An 18,212-nucleotide genomic window follows, 5' to 3' on the forward strand; every position below is an offset into this window, starting at 1 on the left:
TCTGGGCAATAGCTTGCTTAATCTCCACAACGGCCCCTCGCGGTGGGATGCCTGGCTTTCACCTTGTGGATACCCTGCCGGGGTTATCTCACAGGGGAATACCAGGACGGGTTCCCTAAGCAAGCGCTTAGATACCAACCTCGGTCGGTGATTTGCGCTATATAAATACATGTACATGTACATTTATTCAGGTGGCACTGGTTCTTCGGCCTTTTCTGACCGTTTTTGTGCTTGTAAAAATAAATTCTTTAAAGCATCAGCAATGTGTTATATGATGGGTTGTTCATATCTTTACAGTGGCCTTTGAAGACGGGATGAGTTAAATCCCGAAATGCATTGGGCTGGGCATAGTTGCCAAAGAACATTAGATTATCTTGTTATCGCATGAAGCAAATTACCATGCACAAAAATTTATGTTTGATTTACTGTTTTCAAAATTCTTTTTGGGTTGTAAATTTTATAGTAAATTAGATACAGCCATATATTGGCTCCAATTTTTGCTGGTTGCAATACAAGTTTCTTGGTCTAAGAATTTGTGTGAAGTTTTTGCTTTCTGGTACTAAATTTCGTAAATAGTTGATTCTATATATTATGCTGTGCACCCAGTATACAGGTGAACATTCACCTGCAGAGATTTGTGTATTTGAGGCTGGATGCCTTCAACCTGGTAGTACGCAACTTGAGTAAACACTCTTACAGTTCACATTTCTTTTGACACAACAGGAGTGCGCTGACTACATTAATTTGTAAATGAAAAGATACCATAATATTCTACGTGAAATGATTCTTGGAGGTGATTATGGAGCATTGCTACTTTCCTTTGTCTCCCTTTTCCCTGTTTTCCTTACTTTAAATAAAAGTTTTTCCAACAAGCAGCTTAAGAGCTATTGGTAGCTCTCCAGCTACATGTAATCTACTCTCCCGCATGCAACCCACTGAAATAAATTAGAAGCCTTTGCTTGGTTTAATTAGTATATGTATACCAAAATTGAAAAGCATACATTCGAGACGAAAAGGAGTGTATTTTCAGAACTCGTAAGTTGCTGTTTGGTGACAAATGGCTGAATTTCTCAAATATATTTAAAGCTGATATTCGCATAACAAAAACCAAACAGTGATGATAATATTAGTAACTCAGGAATATTTTCATAGAACATAAGTAGCTCGTTTTACAGAAAAGGTTGGAGACCCCTGGTTTATGCCTGTGGTCTTCGAAGAGATGCAGCCCTAGACATACTGTTGATTTTGCACATTTTTTTAGTTTGTGCAACCCACAAAGGTGGGAGTTGAGATCTGGATTGGCTTTGAATGGTGGATAAAGAAAGGAACATATGTCAGCATTCAAGGGTAGCACCAATAAGTGTCTCTGCACGGTCACTTAAGGGACAGTGCAAGGCCACTGGGGAGTCAAGCGACACCACCTGCTGTCATAAAGAAGCAAATACTGTAGAAAAATCTAGATTGTGTGCTGCGGGGGGATATTGAAAATGTGACAAATCAGCTGTTGAATTACCCATCAGAGCCTTTTTCAGGATTAAGGGTAGTGGGGTAAATGGGAACAGGTTTTTAATTCTGACGGATTCCGAGAATTACCCAGCCCCATCGGTTATGTTACTTCGATATCTCAGTCCTTATTACAGCTCAAACTCAAACCCCTATGTCAATGCTTCGAAAGCTGCTGCACTCGGAAGTTTGATCTTGATTGCAGGGCCTGGAGAGAGAACTGCTTTTTGTTTCTATTCCATGGCGTTTTTAGTTTATGATTAAACCGATGCTGACCTGTCCTTGCTGAGGATGGCCTAAAACAGGGATGCGTTTACTATTTTCCCTATAAATTACTGATTTATCTTTAGCATTGGACCATCCGAATGGTTTAGCACCCAAATTCAGTTCCCAGGCAACTGGCTAACTTGGGTCTCTTCATTAACCCCAAAGAGTCTCTAATACCAACTCCAACAAGAAGAATGACTACAGTTGCGACAAAACCAAAGTTATTTTTTCTGTTAGTGCTAGATTTTGCACAAGACTGATACTTGATAACAATTGCTTCGAAGAAGTTGATCATTTGAACTAACTGGGTGTAATAAATAATTTTAAAAATCTATCTTAGGCAGAACACAACAAATAGACTAGCGAAGCACAGATCATTCGGTTGCTTAAAAAATACGTCAGAACACGAGGGACAGGCCATCCTCCAAGCTATTGAGTTATTTAACAGTAAACTTATTCCAACTGTTCTATAGGAGTTCTTTAGATTATGAAATTAAGCTCTTGTTGGGCCTCCGCCCTTCTACTCTGAATTGTAAAATTCGACTGGATTTTACTTTATTTTCTTTAACCAGGAGGCATAAGGTCCTTTGATATATTACATACATAAGGAGACGCAACTGTTAGGCGACTTTATATCATTCTTGAGCCCGGTGGCAATCAACAATGTTATTAATCGACAATAATTCACCTATGTTGTTGCATATATCCAGTCTGTCACGCTTGATCAGGAAGACTTTTATAAGGCAGTCCTCGAGGGAACTTGATTTGACTAATTTATTATCATATAGGTACTCTGATTATATCTTTGATACCTATAAGAATGCACATTAGTGCTAACTATTTTGTACACTAAATCCAGGCTGTAAAACTCAATATTTGATATTCTGCCTTATGCACATTCCCATTGCCCAGTTTGAAGGCTCGTGAAACAGTAAATACCTTCCAACAAAGTCATGTTAGCTTTGTGGTTATAAGACTGACTCAATAGAACATATTGTCTAAAAATGCTGTAAACTACTGTATGTAAAGGGAAAAGTACCTGAAGTGTGGTTTTATTAAAGCTAACTGTGCAACAGTTTATGGTGCAATTAGATACCGTTTCTCCTTTAATGACCCCAAATTCACATGAAAGTTGACTAAATTCTTGGACTGCGTATATCTTGGCCTTTGATTTGTCGGAGTGGTTTTAATTTATGTATATAATTTTATATCTTCGGATTTTAAAATGTTATACTCATTTGAGCTAATGGTTGTAATTGATATATTACTATGTCTATAAATAAATAAGCATTCTCCATGTTGACACCATATTTTATCTTGGCACGTTGGAAGACAATTTACAGGCTGTATGTATATTGACCAACGGGTACCTCTGATGACACAAATAGCAGAATGTTAAACAATTGGATACTTGAAAGGTTTCAGTAACAGCTCAGGCTCGGTCGAAGAGGAGGCTTCCTCCTTCCAATGCTGAAGAATCTCTAGCTCTAAGAAAAAAAATGTTCAAAGTCCATGCAAATCCTTGCTTATTCATTTGTTTATTAGGGTGCTTTGCATAGGGCGGACAAGACCCATTGGTGACAGAACACTTGATATAGGAGTAGATTAAAAAACTATGGTTGGTGTAACTGCCTTCACAAATGGACATTAAGAAAAAATATTACACATACTAAAATGATGTATATGCTGAGTGAGAAGAGGCAAGACATCTCCACAAAAAATATTTACAGCCAAAAATTCCAACACAAATAAGAAACACTATATTTCCAAAGATGACCGCTGAGAGTAGAATGTTAAGATGATGGTCATGCATTAGGGTTATTGTGTACCTATGCTGGACATCATTAGACATAATAAAGCACAGAGGATAGATGCACAAATGAAAATACCCCCCCATTTTTCCCACACTCAAACCCTCGGTGGTGGAGTAGTGCACAGCAAATGACTATAGAATACTCATGTTAAAAACTTAATTACACACATATAGAATAAAACTAGAACACAAAATCTATTTTTATAGAGCCCATCCCTTCTCGCCAAACAAATTCCAATTGATAAAATGACAGCTTGTGAAGAAACACGATATAAATTTTGCTGTAGATGTTCACAAATTATTTCCAGAGCATCAAGTACAGAGTCCAACATCCCATGGGGCAAATTCTTAACAGAAGTTGAGGCCACTGTGCTGACATTGCAAAGACCTGCTCATTTGCCTCTAGGTCACATTTTGCCATAGCATGATAAAAAATAAAAAAAAAGGGTTAAGCGTGCCATAGAAAAACATGGAAGTCAGGTCAGCAATTTGACAACAGGGCTTCAAAGGAAAAGTTACTTATCTTCGGTAACAATATTTCTAGTGGATACTCTACCTACCTTCAGATTTCTCACCTCATGAACTCTCACCTGGGAGCCAGATTGATCTGTAAAAATTTTCTCCATAGCTCGTTCCAAACGACAGTGGGAGCCCAGCTCAATTCGGCACTGGGGGTGACATTCCAGTGATGTTACTGATTCTATAAGTCATCATCGTCGTGCTGACATCAATTTTTCATCAATTTTTTCAGCGACGCCGATACAGCAGGTTGAATGACTTCGGATAAGTTTGTAGTGCAGCAGAAAAACGGTTTGGAACATTATTATATGGGTTCAAAGTCATCTCGCTAAATGGGTAGGTCGGCGGGATAGTTGAGGAATTTACTGGTAAATAAGATTATCCATCAGAATAATCATTAGGGAAGGTAAGTAACTTTTCCTTCTGTTGGATATTTCCACCTGCACGTTCCTCATCTCTTGAATAGCTTCCCAAGCAACTCATATCCAGGAAGGAGTGCCTTGATGGATGGTTCAACAAGAAAGTACTGGAGAACAGAAGGGTCAAAATGATCATCTCTTCTCAACTCCAAATCCAAGCCACAGTGCTTTGCGAAGGTAGGGTTAAGTCGCCGCTCTGCATTTTTCACCAATTAGGACTCCTCCAACTAGAGCAGAAGTGTAAGGCTGGGCTCTCAAGGAGTGTGCTCTAATGCCCTCTGGAGGTTATGTTTGGGACATGGCATATCAGATCTTATAGCACAAGATAATTCACTGGGAAAAGGTTGCTTTCTGTACTGCTTTCCCTTTCCTGCTGCACACATTGTACTGTTTTCCGATCAGCATGTCCCACCTTTTTCTCCTCGGTTGGGTGAAGGATGCCAGAGTTGCCGACTGACCCAGTTGAAACGGGAGGTTACCACCCATTGGAGAAAGACAGCTCCTATTCAGAGGCTAACTTGTCAGGATAAAAGGATGTGTATGAAAGCCTGACGCTCAGTGCATGCAACTCGCTGAGAACCCCTTGCGATAGTGAATACAACAAGAAAAAGCTTCTCAATAGTGAAAAGACTAATAGGACAACCGTAAAGGGGGTTTGTATTCTTACCCCCATTAAGGAACGTTAAAAAAACAGGTTAAGATTGCACTGTGGCATAACAAATGGAGTGGAAGTAAACATATTAGTCAAACCTTTCAAGAACCATATAACAGTGGGAGATTTGAACATAAACTTCTGGCCTGTGAGGCAGCGGAAAGGCCACAAGGCTGCCAGGTACCCTTTCATTTTACTCCAGGCACAGCGAAATAGAAAATGAGGTTATCAGACACACAAGCTTTCAATGGGTCAACTTGGTGTCTGATGCCAAACCATAAACCTGTGTCACCTTCCAGAATAAACAAGACTTGGTGGAAGAAAAAAGGGTGGATAAGATCACATTCATCACATCATCCGGTACGTGTAAGGCATTTAAATGTACCAGCTCAATCTCCAAGCATGAAGGTGGAGGCTTTGGAAGTGCAGGTGGGGGGTGAATACATTTGCATACCACGCCTTGGAAGGAACATGAAGTGGCGAGGAAAGTTCTGTTCCTACCAAAACACCGTCCCTAATGCTCCTTACCTCGGATACTGGGAAGCACACAACTTCGAGCAATGCAAATTGGAACAAGTGGTGAAGAGATCTACTTGATACACATGGAATTTCTGACTGGGGCTGGTGGTTTTAGGAGGGGTACGGTATACCCTTATTCCATGATTTATAAAACAAAAACCACTGGTGCGAAGTGATGGCCTTCCAGGCCTGTGGAAAAAGTGAAACAAGTCCTCCTACCAGTCTCAAAGGGGTCGCCAATGAGAACTAGAGCTGCTTGTCTGTGGTGATAGGGGAGGACAAGTTAGTAGTACCCTGGTCTCTTTGGGCAGCAGACCAAGGGAAAAGCCAAATTGGTCTTAAAACGTTGCAAAGCTGAATTATCCTTCCCCAGATAATTTAGAGCCTTTGAAAGGGAATACTAAGAGTGTGGATTGGACGCCTGATGATAATCCTGCAGTTCTTAGCCAGATACGTTGTCTAACGGCGACAGACATCCCCCATAGATATGGCTACCAATTCTGCCATGTCCAGGCCTGACTTGATGACCTCGTCTGATGCTGCCTACCTATATCGGATAAGGTCATGCAAGTGGGCCTGAAGTTCCTGTTGAAGATTAGAGATCCGGGATATGGCTGATGCATAGAAGATGTGAACATTACGTCCCATTAAGTTGATGGTGTTTAAGGACTTGAGGGCTAGGCTTCCAGTCACAAAGGTTTTGTCCCAAGATTCTATCTTTTTTTAACCCTTACCACCAGGAGCTGTTGGAAAATTCCTAGGCGTTAGACTGGATGAAGATGAACCATGGGTGATGAGATTTTCAATAGAAGGGTTTCCTCAAATAGGATACCATCTTGAGGTTAAAGAGGGACAAACAATATCTCCAGACATTAGGGTGGTTGACCGCAGGAGCGAAAGATGGTTTGGTCCTTGACAAGATCCACAGGGCATTATGAAGTGTGGGTAGTGGTAGCATTTGAGGATACTGGTAGCATTTGAGGATGTCAGCCTAAGTCTCCACAGAGCGCAAGGGAAGCTCTAAAATGTCTGTTGCGATCCTGATGGGTCTGTAAATTCTACTCATATCGAATTGTGAGAATTGCTAACCTCCACAAGGCCCTGGAATTTCTGCATAGGCTCTTGATTATCATCCTGGTCAGAGGCCGTACCAAGCAGGTCATACATCGGATTCCGTTCTTCCAATAAATGTTTTGTCTCCCTCCCGGACATATAAATTGAAGGCTGGGAGCCTGAAGATGGCGGCGCAGGAGTTAAAACAGGAGCTGGAGCCAGGGCTACATCAGGAACTGGTTGCACCAACAAGGAAGGTCTTGAAGAAAGATGCATTGGTGCCAGGGGCCACGTCGACGGTCACATACAGTCCCCATGGGGGCGAAAGGCGCTTGCTTACAAGGGGACCACTGGACACTGAAACACTTCGATTTGGCATTCAGATACGATGCCAGATCCGCTGCGGGCACCCATGGGAATTCCCGGTACTGCTGTGGGTATAGCGGCACTGGAGCCACCAGTGGTGTACCAGGGGGTGGTTAATTTGGAACAAATACCGCTGCAAAACAGAGTCAGAAAGCAGCCTCTATGACTTACGTTGCTTCTGCATGCTTCCGTACCTCCTCTCCTTTTTATATTTCTTCTGCCAGAATCTCAATTCTGGTGGAATTCAGGAGCAGGACCTAGCTCAATACCTACATCTACTGTCCTTTGCTCTGACCATGATGAGCTTGGACTCCTTTCGTTTATGGCCTAGGGTTGCATGCTCTGACATGACTTACAGGATATGGAGTCAAGATTAGAACTTAACCAGCACAGCCTTGTCAAATGTGTGTGATGGGGGGGGGGGGGGGGGGGGGGGGGGGGGTGATTTGCCCTTGTCCCTTATAGTCCTGACAGAGTTTAAACCCCAAACAATTAGGGAGGGGGGGACGACTTCGTTGCGGTACTTTCTGTGAAACATTTTGAGGAGAAAATGAGCTCCAGAACCGCATTAAATGGGCACTTTAGGAGGTTGGCAACATCACAGGAAAGCCACTTCTGGCATCAAATGGAGCCATGTGTCTCCTACCCGTGCAGAAGAGCTATGAAGAGATTTTGCCCGGACCAGTATAGCAACTGAGTGAGCATTCAAGAGGTGAAGAACCTGCAGGCACAAGTATCCTTCAGAAAGTTCTATACTAAAAGCCAAAGTTCTCTTTAGTCTAAGTTTAGTCTCAGCCAAATACACAAGATAAGAAGTATTATCTAGAATAAAGGCAAATTACACATAGAAATAATTTCATTTCTTGGACATTCATTTTTAACACCATAATATTAATCAGCAGATTCTGTTCTACCCATTTCCCAAATGGGTCCTCACCTTATGCAAGGAGGAAATCTCAATTTCCTTGGGTCAGTGGGCAGAAAACAGGCTAAAAGCAAGTACGTATCCTACATACCTAAAGTTTTACTGTCTACATGCTTGTTGAGCAAATACCTTGTGTAGTTTTGGCTGTAGGTTTGGATTTAAAAGCTACATTTAGGCTAGTATATTTTGATATACTGCACAAGTAGGGGGTGGATAAAACTTTAAAAATGAAAAACACTAAACATATTAGCAAAATCAACAGGCAGGAAACCAAGGTGGAATATGTCAAAACAACAGGGAAAGATCAGCAGGTCTAGTTAAATAGATGGACTTCAGTGCATTAAATACGAAGCACTATCATGGGCAAGTAATGAGACCCAATTTCTTATAAGCAGAACTGAAAAATATTGTATGGTGGTCCAAAAACGTCTTCAGGTGCAGCACTTTACTTCATTAGTCTTTAGTCGTATGCACTTCATTCATTCACAGTAGTATTTTATTGGGGGGGGGGGGGGGGTAGAGGAGCAGGGATGTATGCATTATTCAAACCGATAAATATTAGGGACAAAATTACCAACAATGGTTTTCCTAGGACCAATTAAAAAATTGCCAGCATAATAACTCAATTTGTACTGTATGGTAACAATACTCATCATATACCATTTGTAAGACACAGTGGCTTTCATCAGATTCTTTTGGCTTCTTTCAGACTTAAGCATATTGTATGAGCCAATGAATCACATTCCAGCTGTCCAGCATCACTTTGCAGGGTTGTTACACACAATCTGAAAAGCTGGAAAATGTAGAAAAGACCAAAAATCAGTCGAAAAAAGGGACAAATTGAGGTATCACAGTTTTACATTGTAAAATCTTTTCCGTACATCTTCGCATCAATTTTCTGCCAACAGAAATTCTGAAGAAATCTGGGAAACATGTCCCATTAGCTATCCATATGGTGGTAAAAGGAAATGATTGTTAAACTATACAGTTGGAATAGAGACTGCAAAGAAGACTGGGAGGGGTTCAAAATAAATGGATAGGAAAAAAATGGCGGTCTCCTCACTGGCATCTCCCTTGCACATTTTACAAGTTCACCAAAGTACGAATTATCTTGAAGTAGATAAATACATCTCGGCCAGTTCCTTCGTACATTTTAACCTCAAAAGAGGTCTTTGGCAGATATCTTACTCTATGCTTGACAACAAGCACTCTCACAAATGAGGCTGTTTGACCAATGAATCAATTCCCACAGATGCACTGGGTGTGTTTTACCAGTTTGGCAAGCTCAAAATTTAAACACTTGGATGAATAAAGGAACCTGTAAAAAGGAAGAAACAAATGAAAATTAACTCTTTGTACAGCAAGATTAAAAAGAAACACAGAGATAACGAATAGTCAAAGTTGATCAACCATTATATTTTAGTGCTTTAGGACAAGCTCCATCACCAGAGGCGCTTAAAAAAGGTTTTCAAATAAAAGGTTGTAGAGATAACGAATGCAGTCAACTTAGCCTTCCGATCACTCGGATGGGAAGCACATTAATTACCAGGAGGACTAAGGCTAGACCCGACCTGAATGAGTTTAAATACTCCCAAGCTCTGCTGCAACCCCAAAAGACTGGCCCCATTTCCTTCCTGTTCAGTGTTGTAGCATTGAAAAAATACAGTGCTTTACCCTTTGTCAAGGCGGTGAAGCAATCTGTTGGAGTTCAGGGAACTAAGAAACCTTTAAATATGCCAGGGTGGAGAACGGTTTGTAGTGGATTCTTTGTGGGAGGCACTGGGTGCGCTCCAATCATGTTGTGAATTTTTTTTAGCCGAGTTAAAGCAGGTGTTGGAGCACAAATTTGTAAAAATAGGCACAGTTGTGCAAGAATGTATTTTCCGTTCTACCATTGTCTTGTGAGTGTTGTGTTTGATATCCAGGTTTTAGCACTCAAAAATCAATATGGATGGTAATTTTTATTCTCACAGGAATATAGTTTTCTGCTGTCTGGATGGAAGAAGAGTTAGCACCAGACTTTTTCAAGTGAAGGATAGCAAGGCCAACCTAGAATGGAGCAACCTTGCATGAAAGGTTCATAATGAAGGATATCATTATGAGCAACGCACAGAGCTATACATTGTGCTAAATTTAACCAAAGGAAGCCAGTGTGGGGTGGGGGGGGAGATTAGAGGGCTAATGAGATCTAATTCTGCGTAGTTAGTGTGATAAAGTGGATTATTTGGGGAGTATGGGAGTCCACCACGAGTGATAATGTCACATCACTTTCTTTTTGGGTCCAGCATAAGTTTAAAAAATGTTAACCTGATCAACCTCTGGTAACTATGGAACAGAACAGACAAGCTTAACTTGAGAAAACATGTAAAGCATTTAGAAGTACCAACATAGCTAAGAAATTGAAAACACAATAAAAACCCACTAACTTTATACAAATAGGGAATAATGTAATTAACAAAATGACATTTTGATATGGTAATTATGTAAATCACAATGAAGGTAAAAAATGAATGTAATAATGCGTAATAAATTAAATTATCAAGTGTATTAATAAATGTATGTAAACTTTGGGAGAGGATAGGTCTAATGGCTTGAGCGGTCGAACCTCGGAGCAGATAGCGACGAAGAGTCGAGTTTTGGAGGTACTGCGCAGATTCCGAATGACAGTTGATGCATGAATTTTCTTCTTTGTATCACCAGAACTCACTTCCAAGGGCCCAGGGACTGGATTTGGCACAATTTTACAGAGAAGGACTCACAGCAACAGAGTCCAGGTGAAAGGTTTGATGGCTCAGAGACTTCTTAACAGGATGCAAGCTCAAATCAAGGACTTGGAGAACCTTGGAAGCAGGATGTAGAAAGCTAACTCCAGTCTTTGCACTCAGGACAGACACAGCAGGCCAACACAGCAAAGCAAACAGCAAAGCAAACAGCAAAGTGGCAGTCCCTCCAACTCTTCTTCGTAGCAGAATGTCTTCAGGCCAGAAGTGTTCTGAGTATATGGTGTCAGAGATGCAATACTTATACCCGTTTCAGCCTTTGAAGTAGGCAAACTTTCAAGAAAGGTCTTTGTAGTGCACAAGATCCTGCCTTCCCCGGTTCCAGACACACTATAGGGGGTGGAGACATATTTGTGAGAGGACAGGCACAGCCCTATTCAGGTGTCAGTGTCAAGTCCTCCCACCATTCTAGCTCAGGAAGGCCGATCATCCTGGTAATGGGCCATCAGGATATGCAAGGCACACCTTTGTAGGAATGTCTGGAGTGACTGCACAAACAGGCCCACTATCATCCTGACCAAGACGTGTATTTAGAGACAGGCATAGGCACAGAATGGTTAAAGTAATAAAATGCCAACTTTCTACACAACCACAATTTAATTGTATTTTAGGGTGGAATGTAAAGCCCTCAACGAAATATTTTGGCTCAAATTAAATCGCAAATAAGGATACAACGTGGGAGTCATCGCAAGTAAACACAAAGACTCCAGTAAGTCTCATATATTTAGACAAAAATGAACCATACCTGCTGAAAATGATCAGACTCAAAACCTCATACTTACACAATTTATTTACCCATGTTTAGGTGTCCAAGAAAATACTATTAGGAGATTGATTTCAGCAAAGAAGATAAGGTACCAGATAAACTTAGTGGCCATTTTTTACCTATTAATTGTTGAGAAAGAAAGGGTGATGTAGTGTGTTATTTATACATCTCATGATTTGTTAATTTAGATTACACTGTGGTCTAAGCCCTGATGATAATCCCCTGAGGCAGAGGGGGATTAGAAACGCGTCTGCACGCTAATATTTTGCCTGTGAGGGATTCACATTAATTGCAGCTCTGGAGAGGGTGCCAATACATGAAATATACCCCGAGACCAAATCACTTCCAGAGAAAGTTGTCCCCGCAGTATACCGGTTTGAGGCGCTCAATGAACTGAACAATACTCAATGTCATAGCGCATACAGGCATTGTTTGAATCACCGACTGGTTTAATTGTTTGAATTAATCGTTAGATTTGAATTTATTGTCGTCATGTTTAAGTTTTTGAATTGTCCAGTTTTTTAATGTGTTTATTAACATTTATTCATGAGGAATGTATAAATGAATGAAATGTGTATTCTTTTCATGCTTCAAAAAAATGAAAGGATGTTTGGAATTAAGTTGAATTAATAAAACTGTGAAAGTAAAATGCAATGACGTGATGCGTAGTATTTCCAAATCTGCATGAGTAACTAGCAGTTCCAAAACTGGTGGCCAGGTAATTATTTTTGAAGAAAAAACTTTCTACACGTGGCATTTTCAGACTTGCAATTTAAAAACCACCTTTACTAAATAACAAGTTACTTACCTTTGGTAACGCTTTTTCTGGTAGATACAGTATCTGCCTGTGGATTCCTCACCTTGTGAATATCCCCTTGCGTCAGCAACATTCGGAAATTCTTTTTGTAGCTTCGCGCCGACGACGTCATAGAGGCACGGCATAGCGCGAGACTCTGCTGACGTCACCGACACCATAATAGGCCCATGCCGGCGTGATGACATCAGTTCCGCCCTTTTTTCCGTGCCTTCGAGGCACACGGACGGACCAATGACAGTAGATATATACACAGTACACAAATGTCAAGCTAACACACACAGAGTGAAGCAAATGCAGGAATGCAATTAAAATAAAACATGTCATTGACAAACTCGGGTATAGAAGAGTGGACAACAGGGAGGTGGGTGGGTCAGTGAGGAATCCACAGGCAGATACTGTATCTACCAGAAAAAGCGTTACCAAAGGTAAGTAACTTGTTCTTCTGATAGATACATCTGCCAGTGGATTCCTCACCTTGTGAATAGAGTCCCACAGCAGTCCCCACTCCCGAAGGAGGGTGTCCACTCTCCTATACCAGGAAATCTTGGAGGACAGAGCGCGCAAAGTGGCCGTCCCTCCTCACCTCAGCATCCAAGCAGTAATGCTTCGCGAAAGCGTGGAGGGAGGCCCAAGTCGCGGCTCTACAAATATCCTCAACAGGTACACCTCTGGAAAGAGCAGATGTTGAAGACTTAGCTCTAGTAGAATGAGCCCTTATACCCTCTGGAGGATCCTTAACCGCCAGGGAGTAGCAGATCTTGATGCATAAAACAATCCATCTCGAGAGCGGGCGCTTGTGCACTGCCTTCACCTTCTTGCAGCCAGCAAAACCAACGAACAGCTGGTCATCCGACCTGAACTCTCTCGTCCTGTCCAGGTAGAAACTCATCGCCCTCTTACGGTCCAAGCGGTGAAGCCTTTCCTCCCCCTTGGAAGGCTGAGGGGGAGGATAGAAGGTAGGGAGGGAAACTGAGTTACCACCTTCGGCAGAAAAGCAGCCCTGGTCCTGAGAACCATTCGATCAGCATGAATGGACAAAAACGGGGGCTTTGAACTAAGAGCTTGAAGCTCACTTACCCTCCTTGCCGAGGTAATTACCACCAGAAAAACAGACTTGAAAGACAAAAGTCTCATGGGACACTTGTGCAATGGTTCGAAAGGCGAACCCATCAAAAACGTAAGCACAAGGTTCAAATCCCATTGAGGAACAATAAAAGGTGTTGGAGGAAATTTATTTGTAAGGCCCTTGATGAATCGTAATACAATAGGAGATTTAAATAAAGAGGGCTGGTCCTGCAAACAAAGGAAAGCCGATAAGGCTGATAAATAACCTTTGATAGTTGCCACCGCAAAACCCTGCTAGGCCAAAGAAAGTGCAAATTGAAGTATATTGGACAAACGAGCCCTTAAAGGGTCAATGGACTTCTCCCCACACCAAGCAACAAATTTAGACCATCTATAAGAATAGATAGACTTAGTGGAGTCCCGCCTGGCCGACAAAATGACATCTACCACATCGTGTGTAAGAGAAAAGGAACTCAGATTGCCCCGTTCAATCTCCAGGCATGAAGGTGTAAGGTCTGGAGGTGGGGGTGTAGAACCTGCCCCTCCATCTGGGAGAGGAGCTCTGCCCTGTGAGGGAGACGGAGCGGCGAGCACAAGGAGATGTGGAGAAGATCTGTGTACCACACCCTTCTTGGCCAATCCGGGGTGATCAATATAACTTGGGCCCGGTCTTGGCGAATCTTCCTCAGAACCCGAGGAATCAAGGGTATGGGAGGAAACGCATAAAGGAGTTGAGAGTCCCAACTCAACTGAAACGCGTGTGTAACGACCGGATTTTCAGACCAGATAGGAACAGCTCACCAAGACACCACCAACCCAGCCGAAACTTAACCACCTCCCTCCTCAGGACCCATCTATCCAGGCACCTGGGTACCTACCGGAGGATGGGGAACTCGCAATATACAAGCTCATATCATCAAAAACACCACTAAATCTATGGGAATTACTAGGAATACTCACTGATTACTAAGGACGTCCATGCCCTACACCACACTCATACAATATAGTCTCGCGGCAACTCAGACCCAGACTATGCTACCCTCCTACTCATAGTGAAGGGGGCAGTTCCAATAACTTACCATTACACACTGACACACTCAGTGCTCTCTCAAGCCACAATCCTGTGGGTATACACACTGACCACAATCAGTGCTCTCACTAATGCCACTCTCTCTCTAGCAGCAATCTCATTACACACCAGTTTCCCCCCTGGTGCTCTCATTAACGCCGCCTTACAACGGCGATCACTTTCCTATGAATACCTTCAGCCCTCTCTCTCTCTGTTGGGAAGTTTCTCTACCTACTGGGAATGTCTCATATATTTTATGTGGTACAAGAATGGCCAAATTACACGGTGTACAACTTATTGTCATCTAATACAAGTTCTCCTCTCCCCCTCATTATTCAGTTACCATTTACCTGTCCGGGAGTCGCCTCCGTCCACATAATAGCACCTGACTAGAAGAAAGGTTAACCTTATCATAAAACAATAGCAGTCACACACTATATGCAAAAGTTATTCCCTGATTTAGGCGCTCCTCCTCCCTTTTGATCCATCAGTTACCATTACAGCATCTGGCTAGAAGAAAGGTTAGCTTTATCATAAGAAAACAACAGTTACACACTAGTTCACTAAGAACTGGGGTTCCTTTATTATTACAATAACAATAACAATATAATACTGCACTATAACACATAGCCTGAAAAGGAAAATGGGAATAGACACATACACAGATCTGAAGGGTCTCTGTAAAGCTTTATTACTATAACACATCCACATGTAATTGACTGTAAATAGCTAAAGAGGGAATGGATTATACTGCCCACTGCTGAAAGAAAAAGGATTAGCAATAATCCACCCCCCACCCCTGCATCGGAGCAGTGGACTAATGGGCTCCAGCGCTGGTCGAGCTTCGAGCCCTGGAAGATCACCACTCTGGAGTTGTGGAGTGTAGCTTGGTGACCAGCGCCGGCTACTTGGCAAACAAACAAAGAAGAACAACATCATTCCCGGCGTGCGTTCCACCGAATCGCGCAACTTCAAAAAATGGCCGCCGCAGTGGAACGCACAACCCTGAAGACGGGAAACCACCTTCTCTGATGACCCCGCGAGTCCTGGCGATCGCCGTGCACGCCCGGCTGTCTGTGTATCAAGACCTCCGTTGTGTTTCAATATTGCTGCGCCATACAATGTTATCCATTTCGACTCTGCATTCCTCGGCTAACCTCAGCTACAAATGGCGTCTACATTTTTGTCATGTACAGCATAGATAAGCCTGCGGGTGGCTCATTTCTGAGAGTTCAGCTGAGGTAAATCACACTCCGCAGAAACCCTGTAAAGTGATAAGGCGCCCGGCTGCACCGGAGAGTGGCCCTCCTCCCACCCGCTCCAAGGCGCAGGCCGCTAGCTGCTGTGCCGGGACTGGCAGGGGAACGTCGGCGATCACCCCCTCCCGCCCGCATCACAGTACAGGAGGTTGGAGGCGGAACCATGAAGGACGCCGGTTAGTGGAGTCGGCTCCCGGAAGCACCGGGAAACGGATGGATAAGTGAAGAGGCGCCAAGTTACAAGGCATAAGCTACAAGGCAAGGCAAACTGTTGAGACACCCCCTCCCGCCCGCACCACAGCACAGGAGGTTGGATGCGGATCCAGGAAGGACGCCGGTTAGTGGAGTTCGGCTCCCGGAAGTACCGGGAAGTACTGGGCAGACACATAACTACAATCAGATCTATCGGCGATCTAAGCATTACAACATCAAAAATTCTGCTGGCAAGATCAACACGCTTGGGAGACATAAGGTATTTATCTCACCCCACCCGCCTGCCCACATTTTTAGACTACCTCCTTGTACAAAATGGCGGGGGCCATAAAACTGCTTACATTCCTAAACTACCTCCTTGAGCAGCAACATGGGGCCATAAAACTGTAGAAATAAATCCTCGCTGGTACCTTTGATGTCCACGAGGCTCCACAGCTCTAACCTCTAACTCCCCCACTTTCACTCCCAGCAAGCTATGAGTAGTGCCTGCCTTGAATAGAAAGTGAAATGGTCCTGCTCTGAGCCCAGAGCAACAACAACAGACAAAGGACCACTATTTCTATTTCTACCCCCCCTATCAGTTCGGCCATCTTAGTTTGTCTATCCTGGGGAGACCATCATGGACTAGTCATTCCTACCATCGACCTAAAGACCTAAGGCCTCTTAGACTCTCAGACTACTTCTGCACAATTACACAGCTGGACGTTTCTTACGCCGGATTTAGATAGTCTGCTTTTTCACAGTGATATTTATTATTATATTCCTGATTGTATCCAGCACACCTCACTTTTCTGCACCGATTGCTACCCATATATTATTGCCTCGTACAGTAGCACTATATTCTATATTCTATAACCCTAACTGTATCTTGCACATCCCACTTTATTTTCACCGGTAATGCACCGTTTGCTACCTCATATATTCTTTCTTTCCTTTGCTGCTCGCTAATGCCACTTGCTGTGTCATTTAATCTCTGTCATTTTATCTGTGTGTGTATTTTTCTCAGTTCTATTTTTCATATTTTCATATGCTGTGTCATTTAATCTCTGTCATTTTATCTGTGTGTGTATTTTTCTCAGTTCTATTTTTCATATTTTCATATTTTATGCCTCATACATTTCTCGTTGCTGCGCACTAATGTCACTTGTTGGTTCATATAATTATGTGTGCAATGGTATTCTGTCACGGACTCCTGTACCTTACATATTTTAGATTTAGACTACTAACTACTGTCACCTCGATTATATATGTTATGGTTTGCACAGTGTTATATTCTAGTATTTTGTACCTTACATATTTTTGACTACTCACTATTGTCACCTAGATTAGATACTTTTATGGTTTGCACAGTGTTAACTGCTAGTATTTTGTCAGTATTATATTGATACTTGTTCTGCACTTGTTTAAAAATGTACTGTCGAATACCCCACACAGACTTGTCACCGATTACTACCTCAAATACCTTGGCAGCTCACTAATGTCAGTTAATCTTGTATGCACCGATTACTACCTCAAATACTGTGCCAGCTCACTAGTGTCACTTCCCACTATATCACTACTATTGTCTGCCTTTGTATACTTTGTATACTGCGTATAGCATTACTGTGCACTCACTAGTGTCACTTTAGGCCCACGCAACTGTTTAGGACAGTGCACCCTTCCCTCCTACACTACACCATCCTAGTCTGTCCTCCCATCATGGAACCCGTCGGCAAACACACATATAGAATCAACTACCCACCCTCACTCACTAAAAAAGCCGCTAAACGCTTTAAACACAACTTCCTGAGGTCCCACCCTGAAACTCCTTGTGCAGACACCTACTTCTCACCAGTCAATGGTTCACTGAACATTGATATTATCTTCCACACCACACGCAGAGCCCAATGGAGAAACGCGTTCCGCACCTTACTCACCGTCTCCACCTCCAGGAATTTCGCGCATGGCCTAAAACTCACCTCCACCCCCGGCACTTTAGACATTCACCCACCTAATGTAGCTACCTCTCACTCCACATTTACAGACATAGATCCCTCACTCACACATTCCAGCGGCACCCCCTCCCCCCCCCTATAACCTCACCTGGTCAGCCTCTCATACCACACCCATTCCTCTCACCCCTGACACCACAGCCTCAAACCACATTCATTCTAACCTAGCCCAGCCCCAAAACGACTTGCACCTCTCCTTTACTCCCGACACCCTAG

The 18,212-nt window shown here is 42.7% G+C and overlaps 1 protein-coding gene across 4 annotated transcripts in view; it reads right to left on the reverse strand.

Annotated features, from left to right (window-relative positions):
- Positions 1–3,289: 3,289 nt before the first annotated feature.
- MBD3 (methyl-CpG binding domain protein 3) overlaps positions 3,290–18,212 on the reverse strand; it is a 47,970-nt gene continuing 33,047 nt past the window's right edge. For 2 of the 4 annotated variants that reach the window (XM_086947147.1, XM_086947150.1), the window contains one exon: positions 3,290–9,354. The gene's annotated coding sequence lies outside the window, so the exon portion shown is untranslated. The remainder of the gene's footprint in view (positions 9,355–18,212) is intronic. The other 2 variants (XM_086947149.1, XM_086947148.1) reach the window with 1 other exon arrangement.

Source organism: Lissotriton vulgaris, chromosome 12 (genome assembly GCF_964263255.1).
Source record: "Lissotriton vulgaris chromosome 12, aLisVul1.2, whole genome shotgun sequence".
Lineage (NCBI taxonomy): Eukaryota > Metazoa > Chordata > Amphibia > Caudata > Salamandridae > Lissotriton > Lissotriton vulgaris.